Raw genomic sequence first — 26,652 nt, forward strand, 5'->3', positions numbered from 1 at the left:
CATTGCTCTAGACGTGGAATGCACAATGCACTGGCTCCCCCTCTCAAGGGGCGTCAAGCCACAGACCTTCTTCCTTCCATCTCTTTAGGAAGCTGAGAAAGAGCTCGCTTTCAGCGGTGCTCTTTCTGTGTCCTGGCAACATCTCATACAAAGGCAGCTGCTATGCCATTTCTTTTCAGCGCTTAACTCGCAGATTTGGAACTTCTGCTCCTGCCGCATTTCCACCTTGCCAAACCGGCTCAGACGAAATGTCTACATCTTCCCCTTCAGCAACGGGGACGAGGCCCAGATGACTGTGCTTCCGCATGCTTAGCAGGAGCAGACCATAGGCTTTTAACAAACCGCCATTGTGCACTGGGTCAGAGAGTGTCAGAATGCACCTATGTCAGAAAGGGCCCTTTGCTCTCAGCCGTGCCCTCCATTGCTCTAGACGTGGAAGGCACAAAGCACTGCCTCCATCCTTCAATTGGAGACAAGCCATCAATTGTCCTGCTTCCAGCTCTTTAGGAAGCTGGGAAAGCACTCGCATTCCACAGTGCCCTTACAGCGTCCTGGGAACGTCTCATACAAAGGCAGCTGAACACCGTGTCTTTTCAGCCCTTAACTCACCAATCTGCAACATCTGCTTCTGCCGCATTTCCACCTTGCCAACCCGGCTCAGACGAAACGCCTACATCTTCCCCAGAAGCAACTGTGCTCCTTCCCAAATGAGTGAGCATCCACATGCTTAGGAGGCGATAAACTGCATGCCTTTTTCCCACCACCATTTTACACTGCTTAGAGAGCGTCGGAAAGCAGCTATGTCAGAAAGGCCCCTTTGCTCTCAGCCATGCCCTCCATTGCTCTCGAGGTGGAAGGCACAAGGCACTGGTTCTGGATCCACCCCTCAATGGGAGACAAACCACATCTTGTCCTGCTTCCAGCTCTTTAGGATGTGGAGAAAAAACTCCCTTTCCACAGTGCTCTTACAGCGTCCTGAGAACATCTCATACAAAGGAGGCTGAACGCCGTTTCTTTTCAGCACTTAACTCGCCAGTCTGGGCCATCTGCATCCTACACGTTTCCACCTTGCCACCCGGCTCAGACGAAATGCCTACATCTTCACCTTGAGCAATGGGGATGAGGCCCATATGATTGTGGTTCCACATGCTGAGGAGGAGAGAGACAATAGGCTTTTAACTAACCACGAAGTGCAATGGTTGGGAGAGTGTCAGAAAGCACCAAAGGCAGAAAGACCCCTTTACTCTCAGCCGCGCCCTCCATTGCTGTAGAGGTGGAAGGCACAAAGCACTGCCTCCATCCTTCAATGGGAGACAATCCATAAACTGTCTTGAGTCCAGCTCTTTAGGAAGCTGAGAAAGAACTCGCTTTCCACAGCGCTGTTACAGCATACGAGGAGACTCTCCTACAGAGGCAGCTCAAATGCCATTTCTTCCCAGTGCTTAACTGGCCGCTTTAGGACTTCCGCTTCTGCCACAGTTCCACCTTGCCAACCCGGCTCAGACGAAATGCCTACATCTTCCCCTTCAGCAACGGGGGCGAAGCCCACATGATTGTGCTTCCACATGCTTAGCAGGAGCAGACAATAGGCTTTTTACAAACCGCCATTGTGCACTGGGTCAGAGAGTGTCAGAATGCACCTATGTCAGAAAGGGCCCTTTGCTCTCAGCCGTGCCCTCCATTGCTCTAGAGGTGGAAGGCACAAAGCACTGCCTCCATCCTTCAATTGGAGACAAGCCATCAACTGTCTTGCCTCCAGCTCTTTAGGAAGCTGACAAACAACTCGCTTTCCACAGTCCTGTTACAGCAGACCGGGGAACTTCTCATACAAAGGCAGCTCAAATGGCATTTCTTCCCAGCCCTTAACTCGCAGCTTTGGGACTCCTGCTTCTGCCGCAATTCCACCTTGCCAACCCGGCTCAGACGAAATGCCTACATCTTCCCCTGAAGCCACTTGGCTGAGTCCCAAATGATTGAGCGTCCACGTGCTTAGGAGGCAATAGACTGCACGCCTTTTTCCAACCACCATTGTGCACTGCTGGAGAGAGTGTCGGAAAGCAGCTATGTCAGAAAGACCCCTTTGCTCTCAGCCGTGCCCTTCATTGCTCTAGACGTGGAATGCACAATGCACTGGCTCCGCCTCTCAAGGGGCGTCAAGCCACAGACCTTCTCCTTCCATCTCTTTAGGAAGCTGAGAAAGAGCTCGCTTTCAACGGTGCTCTTTCTGTGTCCTGGCAACATCTCATACAAAGGCAGCTGCTATGCCATTTCTTTTCAGCGCTTAACTCGCAGATTTGGAACTTCTGCTCCTGCCGCATTTCCACCTTGCCAAACCGGCTCAGACGAAATGTCTACATCTTCCCCTTCAGCAACGGGGACGAGGCCCAGATGACTGTGCTTCCGCATGCTTAGCAGGAGCAGACCATAGGCTTTTAACAAACCGCCATTGTGCACTGGGTCAGAGAGTGTCAGAATGCACCTATGTCAGAAAGGGCCCTTTGCTCTCAGCCGTGCCCTCCATTGCTCTAGACGTGGAAGGCACAAAGCACTGCCTCCATCCTTCAATTGGAGACAAGCCATCAATTGTCCTGCTTCCAGCTCTTTAGGAAGCTGGGAAAGCACTCGCATTCCACAGTGCTCTTACAGCGTCCTGGGAACGTCTCATACAAAGGCAGCTGAACACCGTGTCTTTTCAGCCCTTAACTCACCAATCTGCAACATCTGCTTCTGCCGCATTTCCACCTTGCCAACCCGGCTCAGACGAAACGCCTACATCTTCCCCAGAAGCAACTGTGCTCCTTCCCAAATGAGTGAGCATCCACATGCTTAGGAGGCGATAAACTGCATGCCTTTTTCCCACCACCATTTTACACTGCTTAGAGAGCGTCGGAAAGCAGCTATGTCAGAAAGGCCCCTTTGCTCTCAGCCATGCCCTCCATTGCTCTCGAGGTGGAAGGCACAAGGCACTGGTTCTGGATCCACCCCTCAATGGGAGACAAACCACATCTTGTCCTGCTTCCAGCTCTTTAGGATGTGGAGAAAAATCTCCCTTTCCACAGTGCTCTTACAGCGTCCTGAGAACATCTCATACAAAGGAGGCTGAACGCCGTTTCTTTTCAGCACTTAACTCGCCAGTCTGGGCCATCTGCATCCTACACGTTTCCACCTTGCCACCCGGCTCAGACGAAATGCCTACATCTTCACCTTGAGCAATGGGGATGAGGCCCATATGATTGTGGTTCCACATGCTGAGGAGGAGAGAGACAATAGGCTTTTAACTAACCACGAAGTGCAATGGATGGGAGAGTGTCAGAAAGCAGCAATGGCAGAAAGACCCCTTTACTCTCAGCCGCACCCTCCATTGCTGTAGAGGTGGAAGGCACAAAGCACTGCCTCCATCCTTCAATGGGAGACAAGCCATAAACTGTCTTGCCTCCAGCTCTTTAGGAAGCTGAGAAAGAACTCGCTTTCCACAGTGCTGTTACAGCATACGAGGAAACTCTCCTACAGAGGCAGCTCAAATGCCATTTCTTCCCAGTGCTTAACTGGCCGCTTTAGGACTTCCGCTTTTGCCACAGTTCCACCTTGCCAACCCGGCTCAGACGAAATGTCTACATCTTCCCCTTCAGCAACGGGGGCGAAGCCCACATGATTGTGCTTCCACATGCTTAGCAGGAGCAGACAATAGGCGTTTTACAAACCGCCATTGTGCACTGGGTCAGAGAGTGTCAGAATGCACCTATGTCAGAAAGGGCCCTTTGCTCTCAGCCGTGCCCTCCATTGCTCTAGAGGTGGAAGGCACAAAGCACTGCCTCCATGCTTCAATTGGAGACAAGCCATCAACTGTCTTGCCTCCAGCTCTTTAGGAAGCTGACAAACAACTCGCTATCCACAGTCCTGTTACAGCAGACCGGGGAACTTCTCATACAAAGGCAGCTCAAATGGCATTTCTTCCCAGCCCTTAGCTTGCAGCTTTGGGACTCCTGCTTCTGCCGCAATTCCACCTTGCCAACCCGGCTCAGACGAAATGCCTACATCTTCCCCTGAAGCAACTGGGCTGAGTCCCAAATGATTGAGCGTCCATGTGCTTAGGAGGCTAGAGACTGCACGCCTTTTTCCAACCACCATAGTGCACTGCTGGAGAGAGTGTCGGAAAGCAGCTATGTCGGAAAGACCCCTTTGCTCTCAGCCGTGCCCTTCATTGCTCTAGACGTGGAATGCACAATGCACTGGCTCCCCCTCTCAAGGGGCGTCAAGCCACAGACCTTCTTCCTTCCATCTCTTTAGGAAGCTGAGAAAGAGCTCGCTTTCAACGGTGCTCTTTCTGTGTCCTGGCAACATCTCATACAAAGGCAGCTGCTATGCCATTTCTTTTCAGCGCTTAACTCGCAGATTTGGAACTTCTGCTCCTGCCGCATTTCCACCTTGCCAGACCGGCTCAGACGAAATGTCTACATCTTCCCCTTCAGCAACGGGGACGAGGCCCAGATGACTGTGCTTCCGCATGCTTAGCAGGAGCAGACCATAGGCTTTTAACAAACCGCCATTGTGCACTGGGTCAGAGAGTGTCAGAATGCACCTATGTCAGAAAGGGCCCTTTGCTCTCAGCCGTGCCCTCCATTGCTCTAGACGTGGAAGGCACAAAGCACTGCCTCCATCCTTCAATTGGAGACAAGCCATCAATTGTCCTGCTTCCAGCTCTTTAGGAAGCTGGGAAAGTACTCGCATTCCACAGTGCTCTTACAGCAGACCGGGGAACTTCTCATACAAAGGCAGCTCAAATGGCATTTCTTCCCAGCCCTTAACTCGCAGCTTTAGGACTCCTGCTTCTGCCGCAATTCCACCTTGCCAACCCGGCTCAGACGAAATGCCTACATCTTCCCCTGAAGCCACTGGGCTGAGTCCCAAATGATTGAGCGTCCACGTGCTTAGGAGGCAATAGACTGCACGCCTTTTTCCAACCACCATTGTGCACTGCTGGAGAGAGTGTCGGAAAGCAGCTATGTCAGAAAGACCCCTTTGCTCTCAGCCGTGCCCTCCATTGCTCTAGACGTGGAAGGCACAAAGCACTGCCTCCATCTTTCAATTGGAGACAAGCCATCAATTGTCCTGCTTCCAGCTCTTTAGGAAGCTGGGAAAGCACTCGCATTCCACAGTGCTCTTACAGCGTCCTGGGAACGTCTCATACAAAGGCAGCTGAACACCGTGTCTTTTCAGCCCTTAACTCACCAATCTGCAACATCTGCTTCTGCCGCATTTCCACCTTGCCAACCCGGCTCAGACGAAACGCCTACATCTTCCCCAGAAGCAACTGTGCTCCTTCCCAAATGAGTGAGCATCCACATGCTTAGGAGGCGATAAACTGCATGCCTTTTTCCCACCACCATTTTACACTGCTTAGAGAGCGTCGGAAAGCAGCTATGTCAGAAAGGCCCCTTTGCTCTCAGCCATGCCCTCCATTGCTCTCGAGGTGGAAGGCACAAGGCACTGGTTCTGGATCCACCCCTCAATGGGAGACAAACCACATCTTGTCCTGCTTCCAGCTCTTTAGGATGTGGAGAAAAATCTCCCTTTCCACAGTGCTCTTACAGCGTCCTGAGAACATCTCATACAAAGGAGGCTGAACGCCGTTTCTTTTCAGCACTTAACTCGCCAGTCTGGGCCATCTGCATCCTACACGTTTCCACCTTGCCACCCGGCTCAGACGAAATGCCTACATCTTCACCTTGAGCAATGGGGATGAGGCCCATATGATTGTGGTTCCACATGCTGAGGAGGAGAGAGACAATAGGCTTTTAACTAACCACGAAGTGCAATGGATGGGAGAGTGTCAGAAAGCAGCAATGGCAGAAAGACCCCTTTACTCTCAGCCGCACCCTCCATTGCTGTAGAGGTGGAAGGCACAAAGCACTGCCTCCATCCTTCAATGGGAGACAAGCCATAAACTGTCTTGCCTCCAGCTCTTTAGGAAGCTGAGAAAGAACTCGCTTTCCACAGTGCTGTTACAGCATACGAGGAAACTCTCCTACAGAGGCAGCTCAAATGCCATTTCTTCCCAGTGCTTAACTGGCCGCTTTAGGACTTCCGCTTCTGCCACAGTTCCACCTTGCCAACCCGGCTCAGACGAAATGTCTACATCTTCCCCTTCAGCAACGGGGGCGAAGCCCACATGATTGTGCTTCCACATGCTTAGCAGGAGCAGACAATAGGCGTTTTACAAACCGCCATTGTGCACTGGGTCAGAGAGTGTCAGAATGCACCTATGTCAGAAAGGGCCCTTTGCTCTCAGCCGTGCCCTCCATTGCTCTAGAGGTGGAAGGCACAAAGCACTGCCTCCATCCTTCAATTGGAGACAAGCCATCAACTGTCTTGCCTCCAGCTCTTTAGGAAGCTGACAAACAACTCGCTTTCCACAGTCCTGTTACAGCAGACCGGGGAACTTCTCATACAAAGGCAGCTCAAATGGCATTTCTTCCCAGCCCTTAACTCGCAGCTTTGGGACTCCTGCTTCTGCCGCAATTCCACCTTGCCAACCCGGCTCAGACGAAATGCCTACATCTTCCCCTGAAGCCACTTGGCTGAGTCCCAAATGATTGAGCGTCCACGTGCTTAGGAGGCGATAGACTGCACGCCTTTTTCCAACCACCATTGTGCACTGCTGGAGAGAGTGTCGGAAAGCAGCTATGTCAGAAAGACCCCTTTGCTCTCAGCCGTGCCCTTCATTGCTCTAGACGTGGAATGCACAATGCACTGGCTCCCCCTCTCAAGGGGCGTCAAGCCACAGACCTTCTTCCTTCCATCTCTTTAGGAAGCTGAGAAAGAGCTCGCTTTCAGCGGTGCTCTTTCTGTGTCCTGGCAACATCTCATACAAAGGCAGCTGCTATGCCATTTCTTTTCAGCGCTTAACTCGCAGATTTGGAACTTCTGCTCCTGCCGCATTTCCACCTTGCCAAACCGGCTCAGACGAAATGTCTACATCTTCCCCTTCAGCAACGGGGACGAGGCCCAGATGACTGTGCTTCCGCATGCTTAGCAGGAGCAGACCATAGGCTTTTAACAAACCGCCATTGTGCACTGGGTCAGAGAGTGTCAGAATGCACCTATGTCAGAAAGGGCCCTTTGCTCTCAGCCGTGCCCTCCATTGCTCTAGACGTGGAAGGCACAAAGCACTGCCTCCATCCTTCAATTGGAGACAAGCCATCAATTGTCCTGCTTCCAGCTCTTTAGGAAGCTGGGAAAGCACTCGCATTCCACAGTGCCCTTACAGCGTCCTGGGAACGTCTCATACAAAGGCAGCTGAACACCGTGTCTTTCAGCCCTTAACTCACCAATCTGCAACATCTGCTTCTGCCGCATTTCCACCTTGCCAACCCGGCTCAGACGAAACGCCTACATCTTCCCCAGAAGCAACTGTGCTCCTTCCCAAATGAGTGAGCATCCACATGCTTAGGAGGCGATAAACTGCATGCCTTTTTCCCACCACCATTTTACACTGCTTAGAGAGCGTCGGAAAGCAGCTATGTCAGAAAGGCCCCTTTGCTCTCAGCCATGCCCTCCATTGCTCTCGAGGTGGAAGGCACAAGGCACTGGTTCTGGATCCACCCCTCAATGGGAGACAAACCACATCTTGTCCTGCTTCCAGCTCTTTAGGATGTGGAGAAAAATCTCCCTTTCCACAGTGCTCTTACAGCGTCCTGAGAACATCTCATACAAAGGAGGCTGAACGCCGTTTCTTTTCAGCACTTAACTCGCCAGTCTGGGCCATCTGCATCCTACACGTTTCCACCTTGCCACCCGTCTCAGACGAAATGCCTGCATCTTCACCTTGAGCAATGGGGATGAGGCCCATATGATTGTGGTTCCACATGCTGAGGAGGAGAGAGACAATAGGCTTTTAACTAACCACGAAGTGCAATGGATGGGAGAGTGTCAGAAAGCAGCAATGGCAGAAAGACCCCTTTACTCTCAGCCGCACCCTCCATTGCTGTAGAGGTGGAAGGCACAAAGCACTGCCTCCATCCTTCAATGGGAGACAAGCCATAAACTGTCTTGCCTCCAGCTCTTTAGGAAGCTGAGAAAGAACTCGCTTTCCACACTGCTGTTACAGCATACGAGGAAACTCTCCTACAGAGGCAGCTCAAATGCCATTTCTTCCCAGTGCTTAACTGGCCGCTTTAGGACTTCCGCTTTTGCCACAGTTCCACCTTGCCAACCCGGCTCAGACGAAATGTCTACATCTTCCCCTTCAGCAACGGGGGCGAAGCCCACATGATTGTGCTTCCACATGCTTAGCAGGAGCAGACAATAGGCGTTTTACAAACCGCCATTGTGCACTGGGTCAGAGAGTGTCAGAATGCACCTATGTCAGAAAGGGCCCTTTGCTCTCAGCCGTGCCCTCCATTGCTCTAGAGGTGGAAGGCACAAAGCACTGCCTCCATGCTTCAATTGGAGACAAGCCATCAACTGTCTTGCCTCCAGCTCTTTAGGAAGCTGACAAACAACTCGCTTTCCACAGTCCTGTTACAGCAGACCGGGGAACTTCTCATACAAAGGCAGCTCAAATGGCATTTCTTCCCAGCCCTTAGCTTGCAGCTTTGGGACTCCTGCTTCTGCCGCAATTCCACCTTGCCAACCCGGCTCAGACGAAATGCCTACATCTTCCCCTGAAGCAACTGGGCTGAGTCCCAAATGATTGAGCGTCCATGTGCTTAGGAGGCTAGAGACTGCACGCCTTTTTCCAACCACCATTGTGCACTGCTGGAGAGAGTGTCGGAAAGCAGCTATGTCGGAAAGACCCCTTTGCTCTCAGCCGTGCCCTTCATTGCTCTAGACGTGGAATGCACAATGCACTGGCTCCCCCCCTCAAGGGGCGAAAAGCCACAGACAGTCTTCCTTCCATCTCTTTAGGAAGCTGAGAAAGAGCTCGCTTTCAACGGTGCTCTTTCTGTGTCCTGGCAACATCTCATACAAAGGCAGCTGCTATGCCATTTCTTTTCAGCGCTTAACTCGCAGATTTGGAACTTCTGCTCCTGCCGCATTTCCACCTTGCCAGACCGGCTCAGACGAAATGTCTACATCTTCCCCTTCAGCAACGGGGACGAGGCCCAGATGACTGTGCTTCCGCATGCTTAGCAGGAGCAGACCATAGGCTTTTAACAAACCGCCATTGTGCACTGGGTCAGAGAGTGTCAGAATGCACCTATGTCAGAAAGGGCCCTTTGCTCTCAGCCGTGCCCTCCATTGCTCTAGACGTGGAAGGCACAAAGCACTGCCTCCATCCTTCAATTGGAGACAAGCCATCAATTGTCCTGCTTCCAGCTCTTTAGGAAGCTGGGAAAGTACTCGCATTCCACAGTGCTCTTACAGCAGACCGGGGAACTTCTCATACAAAGGCAGCTCAAATGGCATTTCTTCCCAGCCCTTAACTCGCAGCTTTAGGACTCCTGCTTCTGCCGCAATTCCACCTTGCCAAACCGGCTCAGACGAAATGCCTACATCTTCCCCTGAAGCCACTGTGCTGAGTCCCAAATGATTGAGCGTCCACGTGCTTAGGAGGCAATAGACTGCACGCCTTTTTCCAACCACCATTGTGCACTGCTGGAGAGAGTGTCGGAAAGCAGCTATGTCAGAAAGACCCCTTTGCTCTCAGCCGTGCCCTCCATTGCTCTAGACGTGGAAGGCACAAAGCACTGCCTCCATCTTTCAATTGGAGACAAGCCATCAATTGTCCTGCTTCCAGCTCTTTAGGAAGCTGGGAAAGCACTCGCATTCCACAGTGCTCTTACAGCGTCCTGGGAACGTCTCATACAAAGGCAGCTGAACACCGTGTCTTTTCAGCCCTTAACTCACCAATCTGCAACATCTGCTTCTGCCGCATTTCCACCTTGCCAACCCGGCTCAGACGAAACGCCTACATCTTCCCCAGAAGCAACTGTGCTCCTTCCCAAATGAGTGAGCATCCACATGCTTAGGAGGCGATAAACTGCATGCCTTTTTCCCACCACCATTTTACACTGCTTAGAGAGCGTCGGAAAGCAGCTATGTCAGAAAGGCCCCTTTGCTCTCAGCCATGCCCTCCATTGCTCTCGAGGTGGAAGGCACAAGGCACTGGTTCTGGATCCACCCCTCAATGGGAGACAAACCACATCTTGTCCTGCTTCCAGCTCTTTAGGATGTGGAGAAAAATCTCCCTTTCCACAGTGCTCTTACAGCGTCCTGAGAACATCTCATACAAAGGAGGCTGAACGCCGTTTCTTTTCAGCACTTAACTCGCCAGTCTGGGCCATCTGCATCCTACACGTTTCCACCTTGCCACCCGGCTCAGACGAAATGCCTACATCTTCACCTTGAGCAATGGGGATGAGGCCCATATGATTGTGGTTCCACATGCTGAGGAGGAGAGAGACAATAGGCTTTTAACTAACCACGAAGTGCAATGGATGGGAGAGTGTCAGAAAGCAGCAATGGCAGAAAGACCCCTTTACTCTCAGCCGCACCCTCCATTGCTGTAGAGGTGGAAGGCACAAAGCACTGCCTCCATCCTTCAATGGGAGACAAGCCATAAACTGTCTTGCCTCCAGCTCTTTAGGAAGCTGAGAAAGAACTCGCTTTCCACAGTGCTGTTACAGCATACGAGGAAACTCTCCTACAGAGGCAGCTCAAATGCCATTTCTTCCCAGTGCTTAACTGGCCGCTTTAGGACTTCCGCTTCTGCCACAGTTCCACCTTGCCAACCCGGCTCAGACGAAATGTCTACATCTTCCCCTTCAGCAACGGGGGCGAAGCCCACATGATTGTGCTTCCACATGCTTAGCAGGAGCAGACAATAGGCGTTTTACAAACCGCCATTGTGCACTGGGTCAGAGAGTGTCAGAATGCACCTATGTCAGAAAGGGCCCTTTGCTCTCAGCCGTGCCCTCCATTGCTCTAGAGGTGGAAGGCACAAAGCACTGCCTCCATGCTTCAATTGGAGACAAGCCATCAACTGTCTTGCCTCCAGCTCTTTAGGAAGCTGACAAACAACTCGCTTTCCACAGTCCTGTTACAGCAGACCGGGGAACTTCTCATACAAAGGCAGCTCAAATGGCATTTCTTCCCAGCCCTTAGCTTGCAGCTTTGGGACTCCTGCTTCTGCCGCAATTCCACCTTGCCAACCCGGCTCAGACGAAATGCCTACATCTTCCCCTGAAGCAACTGGGCTGAGTCCCAAATGATTGAGCGTCCATGTGCTTAGGAGGCTAGAGACTGCACGCCTTTTTCCAACCACCATTGTGCACTGCTGGAGAGAGTGTCGGAAAGCAGCTATGTCGGAAAGACCCCTTTGCTCTCAGCCGTGCCCTTCATTGCTCTAGACGTGGAATGCACAATGCACTGGCTCCCCCCCTCAAGGGGCGAAAAGCCACAGACAGTCTTCCTTCCATCTCTTTAGGAAGCTGAGAAAGAGCTCGCTTTCAACGGTGCTCTTTCTGTGTCCTGGCAACATCTCATACAAAGGCAGCTGCTATGCCATTTCTTTTCAGCGCTTAACTCGCAGATTTGGAACTTCTGCTCCTGCCGCATTTCCACCTTGCCAGACCGGCTCAGACGAAATGTCTACATCTTCCCCTTCAGCAACGGGGACGAGGCCCAGATGACTGTGCTTCCGCATGCTTAGCAGGAGCAGACCATAGGCTTTTAACAAACCGCCATTGTGCACTGGGTCAGAGAGTGTCAGAATGCACCTATGTCAGAAAGGGCCCTTTGCTCTCAGCCGTGCCCTCCATTGCTCTAGACGTGGAAGGCACAAAGCACTGCCTCCATCCTTCAATTGGAGACAAGCCATCAATTGTCCTGCTTCCAGCTCTTTAGGAAGCTGGGAAAGTACTCGCATTCCACAGTGCTCTTACAGCAGACCGGGGAACTTCTCATACAAAGGCAGCTCAAATGGCATTTCTTCCCAGCCCTTAACTCGCAGCTTTAGGACTCCTGCTTCTGCCGCAATTCCACCTTGCCAAACCGGCTCAGACGAAATGCCTACATCTTCCCCTGAAGCCACTGTGCTGAGTCCCAAATGATTGAGCGTCCACGTGCTTAGGAGGCAATAGACTGCACGCCTTTTTCCAACCACCATTGTGCACTGCTGGAGAGAGTGTCGGAAAGCAGCTATGTCAGAAAGACCCCTTTGCTCTCAGCCGTGCCCTCCATTGCTCTAGACGTGGAAGGCACAAAGCACTGCCTCCATCTTTCAATTGGAGACAAGCCATCAATTGTCCTGCTTCCAGCTCTTTAGGAAGCTGGGAAAGCACTCGCATTCCACAGTGCTCTTACAGCGTCCTGGGAACGTCTCATACAAAGGCAGCTGAACACCGTGTCTTTTCAGCCCTTAACTCACCAATCTGCAACATCTGCTTCTGCCGCATTTCCACCTTGCCAACCCGGCTCAGACGAAACGCCTACATCTTCCCCAGAAGCAACTGTGCTCCTTCCCAAATGAGTGAGCATCCACATGCTTAGGAGGCGATAAACTGCATGCCTTTTTCCCACCACCATTTTACACTGCTTAGAGAGCGTCGGAAAGCAGCTATGTCAGAAAGGCCCCTTTGCTCTCAGCCATGCCCTCCATTGCTCTCGAGGTGGAAGGCACAAGGCACTGGTTCTGGATCCACCCCTCAATGGGAGACAAACCACATCTTGTCCTGCTTCCAGCTCTTTAGGATGTGGAGAAAAATCTCCCTTTCCACAGTGCTCTTACAGCGTCCTGAGAACATCTCATACAAAGGAGGCTGAACGCCGTTTCTTTTCAGCACTTAACTCGCCAGTCTGGGCCATCTGCATCCTACACGTTTCCACCTTGCCACCCGGCTCAGACGAAATGCCTACATCTTCACCTTGAGCAATGGGGATGAGGCCCATATGATTGTGGTTCCACATGCTGAGGAGGAGAGAGACAATAGGCTTTTAACTAACCACGAAGTGCAATGGATGGGAGAGTGTCAGAAAGCAGCAATGGCAGAAAGACCCCTTTACTCTCAGCCGCACCCTCCATTGCTGTAGAGGTGGAAGGCACAAAGCACTGCCTCCATCCTTCAATGGGAGACAAGCCATAAACTGTCTTGCCTCCAGCTCTTTAGGAAGCTGAGAAAGAACTCGCTTTCCACAGTGCTGTTACAGCATACGAGGAAACTCTCCTACAGAGGCAGCTCAAATGCCATTTCTTCCCAGTGCTTAACTGGCCGCTTTAGGACTTCCGCTTCTGCCACAGTTCCACCTTGCCAACCCGGCTCAGACGAAATGTCTACATCTTCCCCTTCAGCAACGGGGGCGAAGCCCACATGATTGTGCTTCCACATGCTTAGCAGGAGCAGACAATAGGCGTTTTACAAACCGCCATTGTGCACTGGGTCAGAGAGTGTCAGAATGCACCTATGTCAGAAAGGGCCCTTTGCTCTCAGCCGTGCCCTCCGTTGCTCTAGAGGTGGAAGGCACAAAGCACTGCCTCCATCCTTCAATTGGAGACAAGCCATCAACTGTCTTGCCTCCAGCTCTTTAGGAAGCTGACAAATAACTCGCTTTCCACAGTCCTGTTACAGCAGACCGGGGAACTTCTCATACAAAGGCAGCTCAAATGGCATTTCTTCCCAGCCCTTAACTCGCAGCTTTGGGACTCCTGCTTCTGCCGCAATTCCACCTTGCCAACCCGGCTCAGACGAAATGCCTACATCTTCCCCTGAAGCCACTTGGCTGAGTCCCAAATGATTGAGCGTCCACGTGCTTAGGAGGCAATAGACTGCACGCCTTTTTCTAACCACCATTGTGCACTGCTGGAGAGAGTGTCGGAAAGCAGCTATGTCAGAAAGACCCCTTTGCTCTCAGCCGTGCCCTTCATTGCTCTAGACGTGGAATGCACAATGCACTGGCTCCCCCTCTCAAGGGGCGTCAAGCCACAGACCTTCTTCCTTCCATCTCTTTAGGAAGCTGAGAAAGAGCTCGCTTTCAGCGGTGCTCTTTCTGTGTCCTGGCAACATCTCATACAAAGGCAGCTGCTATGCCATTTCTTTTCAGCGCTTAACTCGCAGATTTGGAACTTCTGCTCCTGCCGCATTTCCACCTTGCCAAACCGGCTCAGACGAAATGTCTACATCTTCCCCTTCAGCAACGGGGACGAGGCCCAGATGACTGTGCTTCCGCATGCTTAGCAGGAGCAGACCATAGGCTTTTAACAAACCGCCATTGTGCACTGGGTCAGAGAGTGTCAGAATGCACCTATGTCAGAAAGGGCCCTTTGCTCTCAGCCGTGCCCTCCATTGCTCTAGACGTGGAAGGCACAAAGCACTGCCTCCATCCTTCAATTGGAGACAAGCCATCAATTGTCCTGCTTCCAGCTCTTTAGGAAGCTGGGAAACCACTCGCATTCCACAGTGCTCTTACAGCGTCCTGGGAACGTCTCATACAAAGGCAGCTGAACACCGTGTCTTTTCAGCCCTTAACTCACCAATCTGCAACATCTGCTTCTGCCGCATTTCCACCTTGCCAACCCGGCTCAGACGAAACGCCTACATCTTCCCCAGAAGCAACTGTGCTCATTCCCAAATGAGTGAGCATCCACATGCTTAGGAGGCGATAAACTGCATGCCTTTTTCCCACCACCATTTTACACTGCTTAGAGAGCGTCGGAAAGCAGCTATGTCAGAAAGGCCCCTTTGCTCTCAGCCATGCCCTCCATTGCTCTCGAGGTGGAAGGCACAAGGCACTGGTTCTGGATCCACCCCTCAATGGGAGACAAACCACATCTTGTCCTGCTTCCAGCTCTTAAGGATGTGGAGAAAAATCTCCCTTTCCACAGTGCTCTTACAGCGTCCTGGGAACATCTCATACAAAGGAGGCTGAACGCCGTTTCTTTTCAGCACTTCACTCGCCAGGCTGGGCCATCTGCATCCTACACGTTTCCACCTTGCCACCCGGCTCAGACGAAATGCCTGCATCTTCACCTTGAGCAATGGGGATGAGGCCCATATGATTGTGGTTCCACATGCTGAGGAGGCGAGAGACAATAGGCTTTTAACTAACCACGAAGTGCAATGGATGGGAGAGTGTCAGAAAGCAGCAATGGCAGAAAGACCCCTTTACTCTCAGCCGCACCCTCCATTGCTGTAGAGGTGGAAGGCACAAAGCACTGCCTCCATCCTTCAATGGGAGACAAGCCATAAACTGTCTTGCCTCCAGCTCTTTAGGAAGCTGAGAAAGAACTCGCTTTCCACAGTGCTGTTACAGCATACGAGGAAACTCTCCTACAGAGGCAGCTCAAATGCCATTTCTTCCCAGTGCTTAACTGGCCGCTTTAGGACTTCCGCTTTTGCCACAGTTCCACCTTGCCAACCCGGCTCAGACGAAATGTCTACATCTTCCCCTTCAGCAACGGGGGCGAAGCCCACATGATTGTGCTTCCACATGCTTAGCAGGAGCAGACAATAGGCGTTTTACAAACCGCCATTGTGCACTGGGTCAGAGAGTGTCAGAATGCACCTATGTCAGAAAGGGCCCTTTGCTCTCAGCCGTGCCCTCCATTGCTCTAGAGGTGGAAGGCACAAAGCACTGCCTCCATGCTTCAATTGGAGACAAGCCATCAACTGTCTTGCCTCCAGCTCTTTAGGAAGCTGACAAACAACTCGCTATCCACAGTCCTGTTACAGCAGACCGGGGAACTTCTCATACAAAGGCAGCTCAAATGGCATTTCTTCCCAGCCCTTAGCTTGCAGCTTTGGGACTCCTGCTTCTGCCGCAATTCCACCTTGCCAACCCGGCTCAGACGAAATGCCTACATCTTCCCCTGAAGCAACTGGGCTGAGTCCCAAATGATTGAGCGTCCACGTGCTTAGGAGGCTAGAGACTGCACGCCTTTTTCCAACCACCATTGTGCACTGCTGGAGAGAGTGTCGGAAAGCAGCTATGTCAGAAAGACCCCTTTGCTCTCAGCCGTGCCCTTCATTGCTCTAGACGTGGAATGCACAATGCACTGGCTCCCCCCCTCAAGGGGCGACAAGCCACAGACAGTCTTCCTTCCATCTCTTTAGGAAGCTGAGAAAGAGCTCGCTTTCAACGGTGCTCTTTCTGTGTCCTGGCAACATCTCATACAAAGGCAGCTGCTATGCCATTTCTTTTCAGCGCTTAACTCGCAGATTTGGAACTTCTGCTCCTGCCGCATTTCCACCTTGCCAGACCGGCTCAGACGAAATGTCTACATCTTCCCCTTCAGCAACAGGGACGAGGCCCAGATGACTGTGCTTCCGCATGCTTAGCAGGAGCAGACCATAGGCTTTTAACAAACCGCCATTGTGCACTGGGTCAGAGAGTGTCAGAATGCACCTATGTCAGAAAGGGCCCTTTGCTCTCAGCCGTGCCCTCCATTGCTCTAGACGTGGAAGGCACAAAGCACTGCCTCCATCCTTCAATTGGAGACAAGCCATCAATTGTCCTGCTTCCAGCTCTTTAGGAAGCTGGGAAAGTACTCGCATTCCACAGTGCTCTTACAGCAGACCGGGGAACTTCTCATACAAAGGCAGCTCAAATGGCATTTCTTCCCAGCCCTTAACTCGCAGCTTTAGGACTCCTGCTTCTGCCGCAATTCCACCTTGCCAACCCGGCTCAGACGAAATGCCTACATCTTCCCCTGAAGCCACTGGGCTGAGTCCCAAATGATTGAGCGTCCACGTGCTTAGGAGGCAATAGACTGCACGCCTTTTTCCAACCACCATTGTGCACTGCTGGAGAGAGTTTCGGAAAGCAGCTATGTCAGAAAGACCCCTTTGCTCTCAGCCGTGCCCTCCATTGCTCTAGACGTGGAAGGCACAAAGCACTGCCTCCATCTTTCAATTGGAGACAAGCCATCAATTGTCCTGCTTCCAGCTCTTTAGGAAGCTGGGAAAGCACTCGCATTCCACAGTGCTCTTACAGCGTCCTGGGAACGTCTCATACAAAGGCAGCTGAACACCGTGTCTTTTCAGCCCTTAACTCACCAATCTGCAACATCTGCTTCTGCCGCATTTCCACCTTGCCAACCCGGCTCAGACGAAATGCCTACATCTTCCCCAGAGGCAACTGTGCTCCTTCCCAAATGAGTGAGCATCCACATGCTTAGGAGGCGATAAACTGCATGCCTTTTTCCCACCACCATTTTACACTGCTTAGAGAGCGTCGGAAAGCAGCTATGTCAGAAAGGCCCCTTTGCTCTCAGCCATGCCCTCCATTGCTCTCGAGGTGGAAGGCACAAGGCACTGGTTCTGGATCCACCCCTCAATGGGAGACAAACCACATCTTGTCCTGCTTCCAGCTCTTTAGGATGTGGAGAAAAATCTCCCTTTCCACAGTGCTCTTACAGCGTCCTGAGAACATCTCATACAAAGGAGGCTGAACGCCGTTTCTTTTCAGCACTTAACTCGCCAGTCTGGGCCATCTGCATCCTACACGTTTCCACCTTGCCACCCGGCTCAGACGAAATGCCTACATCTTCACCTTGAGCAATGGGGATGAGGCCCATATGATTGTGGTTCCACATGCTGAGGAGGAGAGAGACAATAGGCTTTTAACTAACCACGAAGTGCAATGGATGGGAGAGTGTCAGAAAGCAGCAATGGCAGAAAGACCCCTTTACTCTCAGCCGCACCCTCCATTGCTGTAGAGGTGGAAGGCACAAAGCACTGCCTCCATCCTTCAATGGGAGACAAGCCATAAACTGTCTTGCCTCCAGCTCTTTAGGAAGCTGAGAAAGAACTCGCTTTCCACAGTGCTGTTACAGCATACGAGGAAACTCTCCTACAGAGGCAGCTCAAATGCCATTTCTTCCCAGTGCTTAACTGGCCGCTTTAGGACTTCCGCTTCTGCCACAGTTCCACCTTGCCAACCCGGCTCAGACGAAATGTCTACATCTTCCCCTTCAGCAACGGGGGCGAAGCCCACATGATTGTGCTTCCACATGCTTAGCAGGAGCAGACAATAGGCGTTTTACAAACCGCCATTGTGCACTGGGTCAGAGAGTGTCAGAATGCACCTATGTCAGAAAGGGCCCTTTGCTCTCAGCCGTGCCCTCCATTGCTCTAGAGGTGGAAGGCACAAAGCACTGCCTCCATCCTTCAATTGGAGACAAGCCATCAACTGTCTTGCCTCCAGCTCTTTAGGAAGCTGACAAACAACTCGCTTTCCACAGTCCTGTTACAGCAGACCGGGGAACTTCTCATACAAAGGCAGCTCAAATGGCATTTCTTCCCAGCCCTTAACTCGCAGCTTTGGGACTCCTGCTTCTGCCGCAATTCCACCTTGCCAACCCGGCTCAGACGAAATGCCTACATCTTCCCCTGAAGCCACTTGGCTGAGTCCCAAATGATTGAGCGTCCACGTGCTTAGGAGGCAATAGACTGCACGCCTTTTTCCAACCACCATTGTGCACTGCTGGAGAGAGTGTCGGAAAGCAGCTATGTCGGAAAGACCCCTTTGCTCTCAGCCGTGCCCTTCATTGCTCTAGACGTGGAATGCACAATGCACTGGCTCCCCCTCTCAAGGGGCGTCAAGCCACAGACCTTCTTCCTTCCATCTCTTTAGGAAGCTGAGAAAGAGCTCGCTTTCAGCGGTGCTCTTTCTGTGTCCTGGCAACATCTCATACAAAGGCAGCTGCTATGCCATTTCTTTTCAGCGCTTAACTCGCAGATTTGGAACTTCTGCTCCTGCCGCATTTCCACCTTGCCAAACCGGCTCAGACGAAATGTCTACATCTTCCCCTTCAGCAACGGGGACGAGGCCCAGATGACTGTGCTTCCGCATGCTTAGCAGGAGCAGACCCTAGGCTTTTAACAAACCGCCATTGTGCACTGGGTCAGAGAGTGTCAGAATGCACCTATGTCAGAAAGGGCCCTTTGCTCTCAGCCGTGCCCTCCATTGCTCTAGAGGTGGAAGGCACAAAGCACTGCCTCCATGCTTCAATTGGAGACAAGCCATCAACTGTCTTGACTCCAGCTCTTTATTAAGCTGACAAACAACTCGCTATCCACAGTCCTGTTACAGCAGACCGGGGAACTTCTCATACAAAGGCAGCTCAAATGGCATTTCTTCCCAGCCCTTAACTCGCAGCTTTGGGACTCCTGCTTCTGCCGCAATTCCACCTTGCCAACCCGGCTCAGACGAAATGCCTACATCTTCCCCTGAAGCAACTGGGCTGAGTCCCAAATGATTGAGCGTCCACGTGCTTAGGAGGCTAGAGACTGCACGCCTTTTTCCAACCACCATTGTGCACTGCTGGAGAGAGTGTCGGAAAGCAGCTATGTCGGAAAGACCCCTTTGCTCTCAGCCGTGCCCTTCATTGCTCTAGACGTGGAATGCACAATGCACTGGCTCCCCCCCTCAAGGGGCGACAAGCCACAGACAGTCTTCCTTCCATCTCTTTAGGAAGCTGAGAAAGAGCTCGCTTTCAACGGTGCTCTTTCTGTGTCCTGGCAACATCTCATACAAAGGCAGCTGCTATGCCATTTCTTTTCAGCGCTTAACTCGCAGATTTGGAACTTCTGCTCCTGCCGCATTTCCACCTTGCCAGACCGGCTCAGACGAAATGTCTACATCTTCCCCTTCAGCAACGGGGACGAGGCCCAGATGACTGTGCTTCCGCATGCTTAGCAGGAGCAGACCATAGGCTTTTAACAAACCGCCATTGTGCACTGGGTCAGAGAGTGTCAGAATGCACCTATGTCAGAAAGGGCCCTTTGCTCTCAGCCGTGCCCTCCATTGCTCTAGACGTGGAAGGCACAAAGCACTGCCTCCATCCTTCAATTGGAGACAAGCCATCAATTGTCCTGCTTCCAGCTCTTTAGGAAGCTGGGAAAGCACTCGCATTCCACAGTGCTCTTACAGCGTCCTGGGAACGTCTCATACAAAGGCAGCTGAACACCGTGTCTTTTCAGCCCTTAACTCACCAATCTGCAACATCTGCTTCTGCCGCATTTCCGCCTTGCCAACCCGGCTCAGACGAAACGCCTACATCTTCCCCAGAAGCAACTGTGCTCCTTCCCAAATGAGTGAGCATCCACATGCTTAGGAGGCGATAAACTGCATGCCTTTTTCCCACCACCATTTTACACTGCTTAGAGAGCGTCGGAAAGCAGCTATGTCAGAAAGGCCCCTTTGCTCTCAGCCATGCCCTCCATTGCTCTCGAGGTGGAAGGCACTAGGCACTGGTTCTGGATCCACCCCTCAATGGGAGACAAACCACATCTTGTCCTGCTTCCAGCTCTTTAGGATGTGGAGAAAAATCTCCCTTTCCACAGTGCTCTTACAGCGTCCTGAGAACATCTCATACAAAGGAGGCTGAACGCCGTTTCTTTTCAGCACTTAACTCGCCAGTCTGGGCCATCTGCATCCTACACGTTTCCACCTTGCCACCCGGCTCAGACGAAATGCCTACATCTTCACCTTGAGCAATGGGGATGAGGCCCATATGATTGTGGTTCCACATGCTGAGGAGGAGAGAGACAATAGGCTTTTAACTAACCACGAAGTGCAATGGATGGGAGAGTGTCAGAAAGCAGCAATGGCAGAAAGACCCCTTTACTCTCAGCCGCACCCTCCATTGCTGTAGAGGTGGAAGGCACAAAGCACTGCCTCCATCCTTCAATGGGAGACAAGCCATAAACTGTCTTGCCTCCAGCTCTTTAGGAAGCTGAGAAAGAACTCGCTTTCCACAGTGCTGTTACAGCATACGAGGAAACTCTCCTACAGAGGCAGCTCAAATGCCATTTCTTCCCAGTGCTTAACTGGCCGCTTTAGGACTTCCGCTTCTGCCACAGTTCCACCTTGCCAACCCGGCTCAGACGAAATGTCTACATCTTCCCCTTCAGCAACGGGGGCGAAGCCCACATGATTGTGCTTCCACATGCTTAGCAGGAGCAGACAATAGGCGTTTTACAAACCGCCATTGTGCACTGGGTCAGAGAGTGTCAGAATGCACCTATGTCAGAAAGGGCCCTTTGCTCTCAGCCGTGCCCTCCATTGCTCTAGAGGTGGAAGGCACAAAGCACTGCCTCCATCCTTCAATTGGAGACAAGCCATCAACTGTCTTGCCTCCAGCTCTTTAGGAAGCTGACAAACAACTCGCTTTCCACAGTCCTGTTACAGCAGACCGGGGAACTTCTCATACAAAGGCAGCTCAAATGGCATTTCTTCCCAGCCCTTAACTCGCAGCTTTGGGACTCCTGCTTCTGCCGCAATTCCACCTTGCCAACCCGGCTCAGACGAAATGCCTACATCTTCCCCTGAAGCCACTTGGCTGAGTCCCAAATGATTGAGCGTCCACGTGCTTAGGAGGCAATAGACTGCACGCCTTTTTCCAACCACCATTGTGCACTGCTGGAGAGAGTGTCGGAAAGCAGCTATGTCGGAAAGACCCCTTTGCTCTCAGCCGTGCCCTTCATTGCTCTAGACGTGGAATGCACAATGCACTGGCTCCCCCTCTCAAGGGGCGTCAAGCCACAGACCTTCTTCCTTCCATCTCTTTAGGAAGCTGAGAAAGAGCTCGCTTTCAGCGGTGCTCTTTCTGTGTCCTGGCAACATCTCATACAAAGGCAGCTGCTATGCCATTTCTTTTCAGCGCTTAACTCGCAGATTTGGAACTTCTGCTCCTGCCGCATTTCCACCTTGCCAAACCGGCTCAGACGAAATGTCTACATCTTCCCCTTCAGCAACGGGGACGAGGCCCAGATGACTGTGCTTCCGCATGCTTAGCAGGAGCAGACCATAGGCTTTTAACAAACCGCCATTGTGCACTGGGTCAGAGAGTGTCAGAATGCACCTATGTCAGAAAGGGCCCTTTGCTCTCAGCCGTGCCCTCCATTGCTCTAGACGTGGAAGGCACAAAGCACTGCCTCCATCCTTCAATTGGAGACAAGCCATCAATTGTCCTGCTTCCAGCTCTTTAGGAAGCTGGGAAAGCACTCGCATTCCACAGTGCCCTTACAGCGTCCTGGGAACGTCTCATACAAAGGCAGCTGAACACCGTGTCTTTTCAGCCCTTAACTCACCAATCTGCAACATCTGCTTCTGCCGCATTTCCACCTTGCCAACCCGGCTCAGACGAAACGCCTACATCTTCCCCAGAAGCAACTGTGCTCCTTCCCAAATGAGTGAGCATCCACATGCTTAGGAGGCGATAAACTGCATGCCTTTTTCCCACCACCATTTTACACTGCTTAGAGAGCGTCGGAAAGCAGCTATGTCAGAAAGGCCCCTTTGCTCTCAGCCATGCCCTCCATTGCTCTCGAGGTGGAAGGCACAAGGCACTGGTTCTGGATCCACCCCTCAATGGGAGACAAACCACATCTTGTCCTGCTTGCAGCTCTTTAGGATGTGGAGAAAAAACTCCCTTTCCACAGTGCTCTTACAGCGTCCTGAGAACATCTCATACAAAGGAGGCTGAACGCCGTTTCTTTTCAGCACTTAACTCGCCAGTCTGGGCCATCTGCATCCTACACGTTTCCACCTTGCCACCCGGCTCAGACGAAATGCCTACATCTTCACCTTGAGCAATGGGGATGAGGCCCATATGATTGTGGTTCCACATGCTGAGGAGGAGAGAGACAATAGGCTTTTAACTAACCACGAAGTGCAATGGATGGGAGAGTGTCAGAAAGCAGCAATGGCAGAAAGACCCCTTTACTCTCAGCCGCACCCTCCATTGCTGTAGAGGTGGAAGGCACAAAGCACTGCCTCCATCCTTCAATGGGAGACAAGCCATAAACTGTCTTGCCTCCAGCTCTTTAGGAAGCTGAGAAAGAACTCGCTTTCCACAGTGCTGTTACAGCATACGAGGAAACTCTCCTACAGAGGCAGCTCAAATGCCATTTCTTCCCAGTGCTTAACTGGCCGCTTTAGGACTTCCGCTTCTGCCACAGTTCCACCTTGCCAACCCGGCTCAGACGAAATGTCTACATCTTCCCCTTCAGCAACGGGGGCGAAGCCCACATGATTGTGCTTCCACATGCTTAGCAGGAGCAGACAATAGGCGTTTTACAAACCGCCATTGTGCACTGGGTCAGAGAGTGTCAGAATGCACCTATGTCAGAAAGGGCCCTTTGCTCTCAGCCGTGCCCTCCATTGCTCTAGAGGTGGAAGGCACAAAGCACTGCCTCCATCCTTCAATTGGAGACAAGCCATCAACTGTCTTGCCTCCAGCTCTTTAGGAAGCTGACAAACAACTCGCTTTCCACAGTCCTGTTACAGCAGACCGGGGAACTTCTCATACAAAGGCAGCTCAAATGGCATTTCTTCCCAGCCCTTAACTCGCAGCTTTGGGACTCCTGCTTCTGCCGCAATTCCACCTTGCCAACCCGGCTCAGACGAAATGCCTACATCTTCCCCTGAAGCCACTTGGCTGAGTCCCAAATGATTGAGCGTCCACGTGCTTAGGAGGCAATAGACTGCACGCCTTTTTCCAACCACCATTGTGCACTGCTGGAGAGAGTGTCGGAAAGCAGCTATGTCAGAAAGACCCCTTTGCTCTCAGCCGTGCCCTTCATTGCTCTAGACGTGGAATGCACAATGCACTGGCTCCCCCTCTCAAGGGGCGTCAAGCCACAGACCTTCTTCCTTCCATCTCTTTAGGAAGCTGAGAAAGAGCTCGCTTTCAGCGGTGCTCTTTCTGTGTCCTGGCAACATCTCATACAAAGGCAGCTGCTATGCCATTTCTTTTCAGCGCTTAACTCGCAGATTTGGAACTTCTGCTCCTGCCGCATTTCCACCTTGCCAAACCGGCTCAGACGAAATGTCTACATCTTCCCCTTCAGCAACGGGGACGAGGCCCAGATGACTGTGCTTCCGCATGCTTAGCAGGAGCAGACCATAGGCTTTTAACAAACCGCCATTGTGCACTGGGTCAGAGAGTGTCAGAATGCACCTATGTCAGAAAGGGCCCTTTGCTCTCAGCCGTGCCCTCCATTGCTCTAGACGTGGAAGGCACAAAGCACTGCCTCCATCCTTCAATTGGAGACAAGCCATCAATTGTCCTGCTTCCAGCTCTTTAGGAAGCTGGGAAAGCACTCGCATTCCACAGTGCCCTTACAGCGTCCTGGGAACGTCTCATACAAAGGCAGCTGAACACCGTGTCTTTTCAGCCCTTAACTCACCAATCTGCAACATCTGCTTCTGCCGCATTTCCACCTTGCCAACCCGGCTCAGACGAAACGCCTACATCTTCCCCAGAAGCAACTGTGCTCCTTCCCAAATGAGTGAGCATCCACATGCTTAGGAGGCGATAAACTGCATGCCTTTTTCCCACCACCATTTTACACTGCTTAGAGAGCGTCGGAAAGCAGCTATGTCAGAAAGGCCCCTTTGCTCTCAGCCATGCCCTCCATTGCTCTCGAGGTGGAAGGCACAAGGCACTGGTTCTGGATCCACCCCTCAATGGGAGACAAACCACATCTTGTCCTGCTTGCAGCTCTTTAGGATGTGGAGAAAAAACTCCCTTTCCACAGTGCTCTTACAGCGTCCTGAGAACATCTCATACAAAGGAGGCTGAACGCCGTTTCTTTTCAGCACTTAACTCGCCAGTCTGGGCCATCTGCATCCTACACGTTTCCACCTTGCCACCCGGCTCAGACGAAATGCCTACATCTTCACCTTGAGCAATGGGGATGAGGCCCATATGATTGTGGTTCCACATGCTGAGGAGGAGAGAGACAATAGGCTTTTAACTAACCACGAAGTGCAATGGTTGGGAGAGTGTCAGAAAGCACCAAAGGCAGAAAGACCCCTTTACTCTCAGCCGCGCCCTCCATTGCTGTAGAGGTGGAAGGCACAAAGCACTGCCTCCATCCTTCAATGGGAGACAATCCATAAACTGTCTTGAGTCCAGCTCTTTAGGAAGCTGAGAAAGAACTCGCTTTCCACAGCGCTGTTACAGCATACGAGGAGACTCTCCTACAGAGGCAGCTCAAATGCCATTTCTTCCCAGTGCTTAACTGGCCGCTTTAGGACTTCCGCTTCTGCCACAGTTCCACCTTGCCAACCCGGCTCAGACGAAATGTCTACATCTTCCCCTTCAGCAACGGGGGCGAAGCCCACATGATTGTGCTTCCACATGCTTAGCAGGAGCAGACAATAGGCGTTTTACAAACCGCCATTGTGCACTGGGTCAGAGAGTGTCAGAATGCACCTATGTCAGAAAGGGCCCTTTGCTCTCAGCCGTGCCCTCCATTGCTCTAGAGGTGGAAGGCACAAAGCACTGCCTCCATCCTTCAATTGGAGACAAGCCATCAACTGTCTTGCCTCCAGCTCTTTAGGAAGCTGACAAACAACTCGCTTTCCACAGTCCTGTTACAGCAGACCGGGGAACTTCTCATACAAAGGCAGCTCAAATGGCATTTCTTCCCAGCCCTTAACTCGCAGCTTTGGGACTCCTGCTTCTGCCGCAATTCCACCTTGCCAACCCGGCTCAGACGAAATGCCTACATCTTCCCCTGAAGCCACTTGGCTGAGTCCCAAATGATTGAGCGTCCACGTGCTTAGGAGGCGATAGACTGCACGCCTTTTTCCAACCACCATTGTGCACTGCTGGAGAGAGTGTCGGAAAGCAGCTATGTCAGAGAGACCCCTTTGCTCTCAGCCGTGCCCTTCATTGCTCTAGACGTGGAATGCACAATGCACTGGCTCCCCCTCTCAAGGGGCGTCAAGCCACAGACCTTCTTCCTTCCATCTCTTTAGGAAGCTGAGAAAGAGCTCGCTTTCAACGGTGCTCTTTCTGTGTCCTGGCAACATCTCATACAAAGGCAGCTGCTATGCCATTTCTTTTCAGCGCTTAACTCGCAGATTTGGAACTTCTGCTCCTGCCGCATTTCCACCTTGCCAAACCGGCTCAGACAAAATGTCTACATCTTCCCCTTCAGCAACGGGGACGAGGCCCAGATGACTGTGCTTCCGCATGCTTAGCAGGAGCAGACCATAGGCTTTTAACAAACCGCCATTGTGCACTGGGTCAGAGAGTGTCAGAATGCACCTATGTCAGAAAGGGCCCTTTGCTCTCAGCCGTGCCCTCCATTGCTCTAGACGTGGAAGGCACAAAGCACTGCCTCCATCCTTCAATTGGAGACAAGCCATCAATTGTCCTGCTTCCAGCTCTTTAGGAAGCTGGGAAAGCACTCGCATTCCACAGTGCCCTTACAGCGTCCTGGGAACGTCTCATACAAAGGCAGCTGAACACCGTGTCTTTTCAGCCCTTAACTCACCAATCTGCAACATCTGCTTCTGCCGCATTTCCACATTGCCAACCCGGCTCAGACGAAACGCCTACATCTTCCCCAGAAGCAACTGTGCTCCTTCCCAAATGAGTGAGCATCCACATGCTTAGGAGGCGATAAACTGCATGCCTTTTTCCCACCACCATTTTACACTGCTTAGAGAGCGTCGGAAAGCAGCTATGTCAGAAAGGCCCCTTTGCTCTCAGCCATGCCCTCCATTGCTCTCGAGGTGGAAGGCACAAGGCACTGGTTCTGGATCCACCCCTCAATGGGAGACAAACCACATCTTGTCCTGCTTGCAGCTCTTTAGGATGTGGAGAAAAAACTCCCTTTCCACAGTGCTCTTACAGCGTCCTGAGAACATCTCATACAAAGGAGGCTGAACGCCGTTTCTTTTCAGCACTTAACT

This window comes from Equus caballus, chromosome 2 (genome assembly GCF_041296265.1).
Source record: "Equus caballus isolate H_3958 breed thoroughbred chromosome 2, TB-T2T, whole genome shotgun sequence".
NCBI classification, from domain to species: Eukaryota; Metazoa; Chordata; class Mammalia; order Perissodactyla; family Equidae; genus Equus; species Equus caballus.